The 12,793-nt window shown below is 41.3% G+C and overlaps 1 long non-coding RNA gene across 1 annotated transcript; it reads left to right on the plus strand.

Annotated features, from left to right (window-relative positions):
• Positions 1-787: 787 nt before the first annotated feature.
• On the plus strand, positions 788-9,830 carry LOC111925022 (uncharacterized). The gene is made up of 3 exons (XR_002862013.2): positions 788-1,098; positions 7,697-7,825; positions 9,618-9,830. It is a non-coding gene; the product is annotated as an uncharacterized LOC111925022 (long non-coding RNA).
• The last annotated feature ends 2,963 nt before the right edge of the window (positions 9,831-12,793 follow it).

Raw genomic sequence — 12,793 nt, forward strand, 5'->3', positions numbered from 1 at the left:
CTGTTAGCACTAATCACGGGGGCACCAGGAAAGATACAGAGATCTAGGTTTCAGTTTTCTCCTACATAAAACAAAAGAAGGAACTGATAATAAACAGGTCTTTGTAAAACATTTTGATATTTATTAATAGCATTCCGACATAACTCCGATCATTTTTACCTGAAAATTGACCCATATTTTACTATTTACACTTGGACATAAAGGTGTCCTTTCTTATAGTTCTCCTGTCTCTGTGTTGTCAGTGTTTTCACTTTCTATCACACATGTTTATTGACTTTCCTGCATGCTGTATTCATGTTGCTTTGAAGCTCCCTTCTCTACAGAAATACTGGAGCCTCAATTCAAACATTAAATTTTCAGAGTTTTGAGAGGAAGGAGGAGCACGAAGGAGGATTGACTTGTCACTGTAAGCTTAACAGGAACATTGAGCCTCAGCTGTTTCTTCTGGGGTATATGGGATCTCTGATTTAACTGCTACAAGAAGTTGCTTGAATTCCATTCATGGATTTGATCATAGAATCATTAAGGTTGGAAAGACCTCCAAGACTGAGTCCAACCTTTGACCAAGCACCATCTTGTCAAGTAAACCATAGCACTAAGTGTCACATTCACTTGTTTCTTGAACACCTCCTGGTCTGGTGACTCCACCACCGCCCTGTTTCCAATGTTGCATAATGCTTTCTATGACAAAATTCCTCCTGATGTCTAATCCAAACCTTCCCGGTGCAGCCTGAGGCTATGTGTTGTCACCTGTTGCCTGGGAGAAGAGGCAAACACCCACCTGGCTACACTCTCCTTCCAGGTAGTTGTAGAGAGCAGTAAGATCTCCCCTGAGCCCCTTTTCCTCCAGGCTAAACAACCACAGCTCCCTCAGGCACTCCTCACAGGACTCGTGCTCCAGACCCTTCCCCAGCTCTGTTGCCCTTCTCATGACACACTGCAGCACCTCAATGTCCTTCTTGAAATGAGGGGCCCAAAACCAGACACAGGACTCAGTGTCAGGGTTGGCTACAATATGAGATGAAGAAGGAGAAAGGTCACCCTCCTTCTCAGTCACTGTTGGAACTCCCCTCACTGTTAGGCTAGCAGGACATGTAGGTGAGTTCTTGAATAACCTGGGGTTCTCTTTGTCATCCATGTCCAGATGTGGCTCAGACAACACTCTGGTGACCTGGATGCTGCCTTTACAAAGTATTGGGACCTTTCTGTGTCAATATCTCTTTTCCTAGGGCCTATTCCTTGTTTTGCTCCATCTCACCTAATACTATCCTAGGAAATCAGGATTCATATTAGCTTTGCTCAAAGAGGGTTGAAGAAAATGAGTCCAGGTGTCTCTCAAGTATGAGACATATGATTCTGTGTCTCAAGATGATGATTTGAATTCACTAGTCAATAGCTGAAAAAAGATAAAATCAGTGTTCACCAAGGGCTGATAATCCTTTCCTTCCTGTCAAGATAGGAGAAGGATGTGCAGCTGGAAATGCCTTGTTACCATTCAGGAGCTGCATGGGTGGATATGCTTATGTAAGCTTTCATAAGCAGATATGTTCCTTGAGTTATTTCTTAACTGGCAAGGTCAAAATATCTCCTGAAAAATTAAACACACTCCCTGCTGTGAGAGCTGATAATCACCTCCAATCACACCAACATCAGTGAATATGTCCCCATTTCTTTGGTGTGGCTGTCAATCTCTGCTCAGAGTCCAGAGCCAAATGTAAGTTTGTGTTGACAGCCTACTCTTCTGTAACTTTCTCCCCAGAATAAAGGTCTTGTTGCTGTTTAATGAAGACATCTTTATTAAAGATGCAGTCTCAAAAATTCTACCTAAAAATTAATAAGGCTGTTTGTAAGCAAAGCACTGATAGTGACGAGTTGCATGACTGGAGTTCTGTAGCAGGGGTACTTGATCCTCTCCTCCAATCTTCCTACTCCTCTTGTTTTCTTTCTGCCATCTACAAGGCTTAACTAGCCCTGCTGTGAGCCAGTGCATCTGGCTAAAGACAACATAATAGACTAGTGAGTGGATTTTTGCCATTCTAGTGGGTTGAACTGACTCTGCAGAGGATGGACCCATCATTGGGGTCAGTGCAAGGGGAAGCAGAATCAACAATTCGGATGACAGAGCTAGAAGGGAACAGTTTGGTTTAGCCAGCTGGAGGAATTTCACCCAAGCCATTTCTACTTTTTTGGCTGTGGTTTTGGCAAATTTCATGATAGGCTTGGGAAAGTCCAGGGATTGGAAGTATCTTATACAGTATAAATTATCTTGCTATTTGTTTTTAATTTTTTCCCAACCTACATGCTGTGTCATTCCTAAGAATGATGGAGGTTTCTGTTGGAACCTGCCTTATGTTCTAGCAATCAAACAGATCTATTATTTCATGCAAGAAAAGCCCAGTAACACTACAGAGCTAAATTTCTGCTCCCTATTTTTGCATTCCTACATTGCTCCTTCTCAAGAGGATGTGATACAAAACAATGTTTAGCTCGATTTCCTCTGAACAAAATGAAACCCTACCTGTCACAGAAGAATAACTCAGTGCAAAAATGAATAGAATGAGTATAGTCTGATGAGCAGAAGCCTCTCAGTCACAACATGCTCCCCACAGGACAGCATATTAACAATACTGCATTTTGAATTGTCTTGAGAAAAGGCTTCTGGCCAAAACATTGACATTCACAAGCAGCTGCTGCACTCAGAGAATGTAGGCTTTAATTATCTTGGGTAAAACAATCAATTTGGAGTGCAAAGCAAGTTAGACTCCTGAATATTACTGATCACCTGGAAAATCACAATGAATGTATGCTTTTCTTCTCAATCTACCTTTCAACCTGCAGCTCATTCCCTGGGCTGTAACAAATGCATTAGGTTTTGCTTAGCAAAGCAGCACCACTGAAGAAAATTCATGAAATGAAACTTGAAAGAAAGTGGATTATTTAAATGAAAAGAGGTATGATATTGCTAGTCACCTGCTCTTCACTCATTTCCTGGGGATTTAATATACTTGCATGTGATTCCAAATCAAATAAAATAGTCTGTCTACCAATTGCTTCATACAGACAATAACTGAACAACCACAGTTATTTCCTATTCTTTCCCACCATTTTTCATTTTTTTTAAGATCACGCCAACACGATGCCTTAGATAACTGGGATCAATATGCACACACAAGAATATGTACATACATTGCCGTTTTCTCTATTCTCCTCTGTCAGAAGCCATAAACACCTGTCTTGGGACACCTGGAACTGCAGGCCATGACCATTCCTTGCTCCCAGTAAATGCAGGCCGATGCTGGCAGAGTAACACCGGGTGGCAGCAGCGGGTTTTCAGCCAGCGAGTTGAGCTGTAGCGAGGCTGTTGTCACAAGTAATGAAGATATAGAAATTAATTTTGTTTTGATTTCCGAACTGAGTGCTTGGCATGTTATCCAACTCCAAATTTCTTCAGTTTGTCATTTGTTCATGCCTCACAGTCCTAGATTCCTTCTTTTAGCTTTACCTAACATTGTAATTGCTGCATGAATGACAGACTCATTGGGGTTTGTGATACTGGAGGATATGTGGTGCATGTGTCATCTGCTGAGAATTTGGGATTGTAGCCAGCTGGAGGAAAATCGGACAGCTACTTGTCCTTAGGGTATATGTCATGTTTGTCCTGGTCTTTGTCCTACTTAACATGTCAAGAGTTGTGACAAGCACAATAGAAGAAACCTTTTCAGAAACATAGTTTGCAATTACTGCAAACTTTGCTGGGCAGATGACAGAGCTGGGGAGCAAACTTCCTGCTAACCATTACCTTCTGACAGGTCCCCTCTCCAGCTGGGCATCACCTGGACCTTAGGAGCAGAGCCCTGGGGAAAGACAATTTGTTCTTTCTTCTTTCTAGGGAAGTTTAAGATGAGGTCAGACTCCAAAACCAACATCCTATTGCTTTTCCTGACATAGATGTTGTCTGTTGTACTGATTTTTTCAAATACATTTGCTTTTTAACAATTTAGAGACTGAAATATACTTCTTGCAGGAAGAAAAGTGGGGGATATAGTTTTGAAAGTCCACACCTCAGAATACATCTTGATGGCCACCTTAGCCATTAGTGAGACATTCTCACTGCAAACTTCAGGCACAAACAGGATTAACTTTGTTTCTTAATATCAGTAGCAGGACTCAAGATATTATTTTGGGTTGTATTTTTCCCCCTCAAGAGTAGGCAAAGATTTTCAAAGTGTCTCATGCTCAGATTTCTCTATTTCAGTGATTTAGCTGAGGCAGTTCAAAGGACTCAAAAACCATGAGTCCCAGCTGAAAGCAGTTACTACAATGACCTCTGCAAAACCCAAATATTTTCATTTTAGCAGACTCCTGTTCATGCTGTAAATTCCTCTTTAAAATATGGGGCTTTTAATGTGGTCATATTAAGCCTTTTTCAAAAGGTTGGTAATGTGTCTGCCTGCAGTGAAAATCTATGTGTTCAACAGCTAATGCCTTGAAAGTAATCCACAGCCTTCCAAAAATTCTTTAGTCTTCTCTTTTCTCTCAAGAGTCATCAGAACATAATCTGAGGCAGCTCAGTTCATGGCAGTACTGACAATCCTGCATCTTAAATGTCTTGATGGTACACACAATTAGGTGCAATATGCAGAAGCATGACATTGGCAAACATAGTGATACAGTGCCAGTGGACAGAAGTATGAACACCTAATTTTCTGCAATATCTGTTGAGACCAAATGATTTAATATGAAGATGAACCCCGTTGTTTGGTTTTTCAAGTATTGCAAAGCAATTTTGTTTAGAAGACCAAACTGGACATTAATAAATTGAATTTAGTTATTTTTTACCAGCAGCAACATCAAAAGTACACACACTGTGAAAGCTGGATGCAGCCTTGCATGGGAAAACTGCTCCTGCATATCATGCCAAGGCAAGATCTGAGGATGCATTTCCATTCCTAAAATAAGAGAAATATGTATTATGTAAAATATAATAGTATACATAGTACATATATATATATATATGTAATATATATGTCAGTTATATGACCAACTAGAAATGAGAGACAAGACTTCTTTGAAAAAATTGCAAACATTGAAAAACATACATTGGACTGTGATAAGGAAGGGCAGAAGAAGATCAGAAATATCTTCTCTTTTCCATGTTTCCATGTTGCTTTCTGCCCCATTTGCCACCCTCGGTAGCGGGTACACACTGCTCCTCTGTGCCACCTCCCTCTCACACCCTGCCACCTGCTTCAGGTACCACACAAATCCTCCCTGACCCTCCCTGAGTGCCCTGGGAGGTTCACAGAAACATCCCCCAGTGCTCTAGACTGGTACCTGAGAGATTTTGCTGGCAGTACCACCAGCCTCAGCCACGTCTCCTAGAATCATCTTTCTTAATATTTCTCCGTATTTCTTTGCCTGGGTTTTGCCTATTCTGTCTTGTCCCTACTGTGCTTCCCTGACCGTCCCTACACGTGGTGATGTCTCCTCTGTGGTGTGAGTTACACGGGAGCTGCAGATCCCTGAACCACAGGTGCCAGGAACAATGCTGTCCCAAAAGGTGGGTGAGGATCAAAGCCTCACTGGTGACTGAAGAAAGGAGATATGAAAGGATGTCTTGAAGGATAGGGAGAGAGGGTCTGTAGCAAGCCAAGCTTTAATCAATAGAAACTGCTGCAGAATCAGCTCTAAATCTCCACCTTCCCACAACGCCCTGAGGCACTTCACACAGCCATAACTGCTGACTGTTCTCAGCACTGGGGAAGCCACATTGATCATCCGTAATGCATGTTTACATGAAAGTTATTTACACAGATGCAGAATGCAGCAGCTCATTAAATAATTTTTCATGACATGTCACTTATGGAGCAGAAGAAAATTTGGCTGCTACATAGCAGTTTCTACTGAAGTGGCTAGGACATTATGCATTGACATTCAGCAGAAGCAATCAGCTTGAGAAATTTTGTATTGAATGCATTTTGAAGAGTAATTAAGCTTCCTAGAGTAAGCAATGCTTGTTAAATTGTGTGTTAGTACTCGTTATTTAAAGTAGATAACATTATATTGTTTTAAACAGCCTGTCTTATCTTCCCTAAATAATGAGATTATCTCCTCTGTCTTGTTCTTCCCGGTATCTCATGAAATACACTCTGTGTGTGTGTGTGTGTCCCTCACTCTGTTTTTCACGTGGCCTCACATAGTAATGCTCAGATCTGCAGCTGTCAGAGCAGCAGCAGGCCAATGAGAGATAATGATATTCTTCCCTTCCTCAGGGCCTGCTCTGACTCTCTGGCTCACACGGGTTAGTTTCTCTTATTACTGGGATTTATGGGACTGCTCACCTAACAGGGACTTCCCAAGGAGTAGGAGCAGTGGAGGCACTGAGACATGGGTAGGATGCCACCCTGAAAGTGAGAGGGTGAAGACCTTGTCATGGTTTGACACTGGCTCAACACTAGGCACCCACGAGAGTCATTCTCTCACCTTCCCCTGCCACAGCTGGGTAGGGGAGAGGAAAAAATTAAAGAAGGCTCCATGAGTGAGAAAAGGAGTGTGAGAAAATGCTTCAAGGGCAAAATGTTCAACTGAAGTTACAAAGTGAATTTACTACTAAGAGAATCAGAGGAGAATAATGAGAAGCAAAATAAGCCCTTAAAACCCCTTTTCTCCTTCCAGCCTCTTCCTCCTTCTCACCAATAGAGCAGAGAGACAGGGCAGGGGGGTTTTGGCCAGTTCATCCACTGAGATTTTCTTCTGCTCCTCCAGGAAAGGAGTCCTTCCCCTCTAAGGCTGTGGGGTCCCTCCCACAGGACCCAAGGGCTGCAGGGCTGTTCCACCATTGTCCTCACCATGGCCTGCAGAGGAATCTTTGCTCCAATGCCTGGAGCACCTCCTGCCCCTCCTTCAACACTGACTTTGGTGACTCACATGTTCTCACCTCCTCCTTTTCTCTGACAAGAAGTAAAACCCCTTGAATTTGTTTTGATATTCATCTTACATATGTTATCACAGAGGCACTACCAACCTCTCTCATTGGCTCAGTTTTGGCCAGCAGCGTGTCCATCTTCAGGGATCAAGGCCATCAGAGAGTGGCTTTGCTGGACATGGTGGAAGCTTCCAGCAGCTCCTCACAGAAGCCACCTCTGCAGCCTCCCTGCTACCTAAAACCAGGCCATGCAAAACCAATACAGACCTGCATGATTAACAAGAATTAGCTGGTTAGACAGGACAGAGAGAACAAAGCCTAAGCACCTTGAAGAGCAGGGCTTTGCCGTAGCCTCTGTGTCTCATGATTTACATAACTTCAATGTCTATATTTATTCTTATGATCCAGGACCAGAAAGTGTATAAACACTAAAAAAATAATGAAGTTTACTGCTTCTCCTGTAAAACTGCTTTAGTATAAGGCTATGTTAATGAGATTAGAATTTTCTCTATAACTAGAGTTTATATTATGGGGCACCTTAAAGCATAAATGACACTGTTCTTGATACCATGCAAATATGTATCACTCGAACATGCATTATTTGTAAGCCCCGAAGGAGCAATTGAGCCAAGTGAGCTAATTCTTCTGAGCAGGATTAGTATATCCCATGAGAAACCACGTCACATTACAACTGATCTCTTGCTTTTTTTATAAAAATGCAGTTGCTGTGGTTTCTAGGTACCATATATGATCCGTTTTCTTACATTTCAGGTCTGGATGGAAGTCACTAGGGAGAATTTTTAATCTCGTGACTTTTATTAGAACACAAGAGCAGAAGCATAAACCGCATTATTGCTGAAGGAAGTTGGTCTGAGAATCTGTATTCCCACATGCATATGAGTAAGTGAATTACAAGTTAATCCATGTGCAAAAGAGTTTTAGTGATCTCAGTCTGCCTTCTGCAATTTCAGCTCTCTTCGGAAAAATGAAAACATTATGAAAACATCACTAAAAACACGTATTTTTCCACTGTCAAATATTTCTCATTCCTAGACACTGTCCCTTGTCATCTCAGCAACTCTGTCATTCTTTGAGTGGATTACTGGTCACTTAGGCAACAGGCAAAAATTCCAGTGACTGAACAGCCTTGCCATGAATACCTGCCAGCTAGTCAGTGAACAAGTGACTTCTTCATGACTGGTTGAGGGAATGTCACATGTTCTTCTTTATTTACATCTTGACAGAAGCTGCTAAACCAGGGAAGATCTGAAAAGTAATCCAAGATTATCAGCAGTTTAAGACAGACACTGTGTGCAGCAGTTCTCAGTTTGAGCATTTATCATCATGCTAAGCTTTTCTGAAGTATAAGAGTGACTGGGGGTCAAACTGACAGTCTTTGGAAGTTTTCATGCTTTCCCCACAAACCATGTGTAATGTTTGATTGTTCTAGAAGCTGCTTGAGCCAATAATGCAACATATCCCATCTTTTTTGCAGTCTTGTACAAATCACTGATATTTTGGTCAGGTTGGCATGTTCACATATGACATAGGTATTTCTCTACAGGATCCCCATTTTCAAAAGAAAAGCTAAATTCTTTAAGACAACATGTGGGCAAGTTCTTTGAGGAGTTAAGTTTTTCCTGGTTTAGGTTTTCAGCAGGATTTCCTATTTGGTAGTATAATGTGTCCACTGATTTTCCTCTGCATGGCCTAAAAGGTCAGATACTAAAAACATGACCACTGCACCATAAATTCTTTCTGGTCAGAAATGTCTTACAGGAGAAACTGATGCTCACTGACCTGATTTTGCTAATGGGGTATTCTGGACTCTCATGAAATAACTTTGGTGAATGCATTGGGAGTTATTCCCAGTGCACTCTTGCATCTTTTCAATGTGTTTGCTAGCAGATATTCATTTAATGGAATTTACAGTATAATCAGAATTATAATATAGAACTGTAATGGCCAAGATGTTTTACCAAAATTCATGCTTCCAGAAATCTAAAATGTAGCTATGGCCTATGCAAAACTGAGTCCTGCTCGCTTTTCCACAGTTGCCTCTTACATACCTCCACCTGTCACTGCTGCTCTTAGGAGAAAGCATTTGAGCTTGCAAGGAGCACAGTATTACTTGCACTTGTCTTTACTTGTGAAGGCAAGGTTAATAGCATGAGTGACTGTTCAGGATTATCTGTAGCCTGGCCTCTCCTTTTTCTATGGCCTTTCAAGGTTCCTTGGACAGGGTGTCAACACTGACTGCAAATGTCCTCAGTTTAAAAACCTAGAATAAAGAATGCATAGCCCCTGGAGGTTGTTTTTTTGTTTCTTTGGGTTTTTCTAAAACATACAACTGTGGCCAAATTTTTTCTTAGTTTTTTCTTCTTCCTGTACCTTACTGTGAAGGCAGGGAATGAGATTTTTCCTTCTTTTTAGCATCAATGTGATTTACAGCTGGTTGGTTTCCAGCTCTTGCAAGGCTCACACTTCAGATGATGAAATGTGTGTATATGTAGGTGAAATCTGAGTCAAATATTCAGAAGGTTGACAGTCTCCAGCCATTTCTGAGGAATTTCAGAGAAACCTGAGACACTGTATGAAGCCTGTTGCAAAAATTACAGTCTTGACTGTCTGTATTGCTTATTAAGCAAATTGCTTCTTTACAATCTAATATCGATGACATGGGTTTTTTTAGGTATTCTGAAATATGTAACAGAATATATGGATTTGTGTCACCCAGTTGACATTCTGAGCACAAAGAGAAGACTGCATTAAATGAGAGGAGATCAAGAAAAATCAGAAAGCCAGAGACATCTGCTGAAGCTAAAGGCCATCTCAACTTAGGAGGTTCTGCAGCTATGAATGTGGCGAGTTATACACCAAGACAAAAACCATGTCATAATCTACAGACTCTTGGGAATTTCCTGAGTTGTGTTTTGTCTTTAAGAACTTCCTCTCATACTGAAATGAGGGTTCTCCACAGCCTTTACTAGAAGTCAGCATCAAAAAGCACCTTGGAAAAGCACTGTGATTTGGGCCAAGATTCTCAAAATAGTTAAATGCCTAATTTGTCTATAATTCTTTGGGAGATAGATTCCCAAAATACTTAGTCCTTATACAGTCACATTTTTGAGAAGGATAGAGAAGACCTGTAGAGCACTAATCCATGTAAATGGAAACTTTTCATATTTTTGTAGGAGTCAGGAAAAAACATAGAGGGAATCCTCAAGGCATGTTGAGCAAGAAAAAATGTGAAGTGCAGTAAGAAAATTCCAAGAAATATTATTATATGAGAAAAGACCAGTGATGTTTGTGCCACAAGTTATATAGATCAAAGAAAAACCTTGTTTAGCATTTGCTATACATGTATTTCAGTGGCTTTGCATCAAAACCTCCCTAAATATTTAAAAACTTGAATTGCTCCTGGGCTCCCTTACAGTCCCCAGGGCCTGATAAAAATCATTCCAAAAGTGTGATTTGATAAGAAATACAAGAAACAAACCCACAGAAAACGTGATGTGAAAGTTTTACATTAAGAGGATAATTACTAAGTGATATCCACTGTCTGTTAGACACTTCAATAGAGACTTCATAAGGAAGAAAGCCTTAGTTGCAAGAAGCTCACAATCTCATGTCTGTATATTCAACCTTAATGTTTTATTTATTTCCTTTGTTTTGAGTCTTACTCTGAGTTTAAACATTTTCTCATCATAGTTGGAAGTTTGGGGTTTGGGGTTTTGAAATACATAAATATGCATTTGAACCATAATAGTGCTTTTAGTCTAAATGCTTTTATCTCAAAAATTGAATAATGATTACTTTATAAATAAATATTGCAGTGCTACATATATAGAAGCAATTTAATCTGAACAGTTAATTTGTGGTCTTAGCTAATTAAACTTCCCTGGCCAAACTATGCCTCAAGTATATTTAAATCTGAAAAAAAAAAAAAGGAATAAAAGGACAGAATATCAATAATTTTGGGATCTGTTTTTTCAAGGTGCTAACTCTGAGCAGCTGACCACACTGGAAATTTGGGAAACAGAGCAGACTTTGAAGGAATTCTGTAATGCTAAAGTGGAAAAGCATTGGTTATGCTGATAGTTTGCAGTGTTGAATACAAAACTGCCCTCTGGGGTATTGTTAAGTTGAAGACAAACACATTCACATCTCTGCTGCAGCTCTAGTACAGCAGGGAACATACGTTTTGGTTCAGGACTGTCTGCCTTTTTGTCTTTGCAGCTTAGACTAGGGATGACAGCACGTGTTAAAGCATTACAATAATTTGGATCACGCTGTCTCCTCCTGCTAATATGAGCCTAGTGTCTTGTTTTACCTGCTTTCAAGTCTCTGTGTGCGAGTGGGGTCAGCGCGCAGAGCCCACGCTGAGAGCGGTGTGATGCCACAGTGAGGGAGGAGAGCCACAGCAGCGTTCAGCGTGGCTGGCCAGCTCTGGCTGCAGCTGAGTTGGTAACACACAGTACAAAGTAAGGCCCTGAGAATGATGGCCTGGTAGCCATTTGTGACACTCCACACAAAAGGTGGTCCCTAGCTCTAATCATCCTGCTAGTCCCCTAACAAGCTCTTTGCAATAGATCGAGGCAGTTCTCTTTATTGATTCCAAATGTGTTCCCCAGTGGGGAGTTTCCTTCCCCACTGTTGTTCTGGTCAAGTTGACAGACTTAAAAGTTGTGCCTGCACTGCAGGCATGGCATTAGAAGAAATCTGGCAGTCCAGGCAGGTGCTGTTTCACCATCCATTTCATGTTGTGCTGGTGCAGGTTCCTCCATAGCCAGCCTCGGTGGCATATTTTGAACTCTCAAGTGCATCATCAGAAAATCCCTTACATATACTTGACAGTGAGGGACAAAATCATAGGATCACTTAGAAAAGACCTTTAAAGATCATCTAGTCCAACTTCCCTTCAATAATCAGGGACATCTTCAACTAAACCAGGTTACTCAGGGGCCTATCCAATCTGACTCTGAATGCTTCCAGGGAGGTTACATCTATTACCTCTCTGGGCCACTTTTACCAGAATTTGACCACCCTCATAGTAAAGAATTTCTTTCTAATGTCTAATCTAAATCTACCCTTTTGCATTTAAAGCCAGCCCTTTTTGTCCTGTCACTACATGCCATTGCAAAATGTCCCTCTCCAGCTCTCCTGCAATCCCCCTTAAGGCACTGGAAGGCTGTTCTTAGACCTTCTTGAAGCCTTCTCCAGGCTGAACAGCCTCAGCTCAGACTGTCTTTATAGGATAGGTTCTCCAGCTCTGTGATCATCTTCATGGCCTCCTCTGGACTGACTCCAGCAGGTCCATGATCTTCGTCAGCTGGTGGTCCCAGAGCTGAATGCAGCACTCCAGTTATGGACTCATAGCAGCAGAGTAGAGGAGGAGAATCACCTCCCTCATCCTGCTGGCCACGCTTCTCTTGATGTAGCCCAGGACACAGCTGGCTTTCTTAGCTATAGACACACGTGGCAGGTTTATGAGCTTCTCATCAACCAACACCCCAAATCCTTCTCCTCAGGGCTGGTCTCTTTCCCTTCATTTCCCAGACTATAATTATGCTTGGGATGAGCTCATGTGTTAGCTCAATTTGCTTTAGTGCACCTGGTGTGTCCACAGTTTTGTCTGTGTATACAGACACAACAAGTGTGTTTAGTGATTAAGAAGTGATGTAACAGGTGATTTAGAAGTGGACTGCCTCCATTTTTAATTTTTATGCAGGGCTTAAATAAAGCAGTTTATCCTGGTGATAAATAGGGACAAATATTAATTCCTATATAGACAGGTACTTTGAACAAGATGGAGGAAAAAAACTCCATATCTTTCAGTCCTCTACAGAGGGAAAAGTTCATGCTTTT

Source organism: Cyanistes caeruleus, chromosome 1 (assembly GCF_971803275.1).
Source record: "Cyanistes caeruleus chromosome 1, bCyaCae1.hap1.1, whole genome shotgun sequence".
In the NCBI taxonomy this organism is placed as follows: Eukaryota; Metazoa; Chordata; class Aves; order Passeriformes; family Paridae; genus Cyanistes; species Cyanistes caeruleus.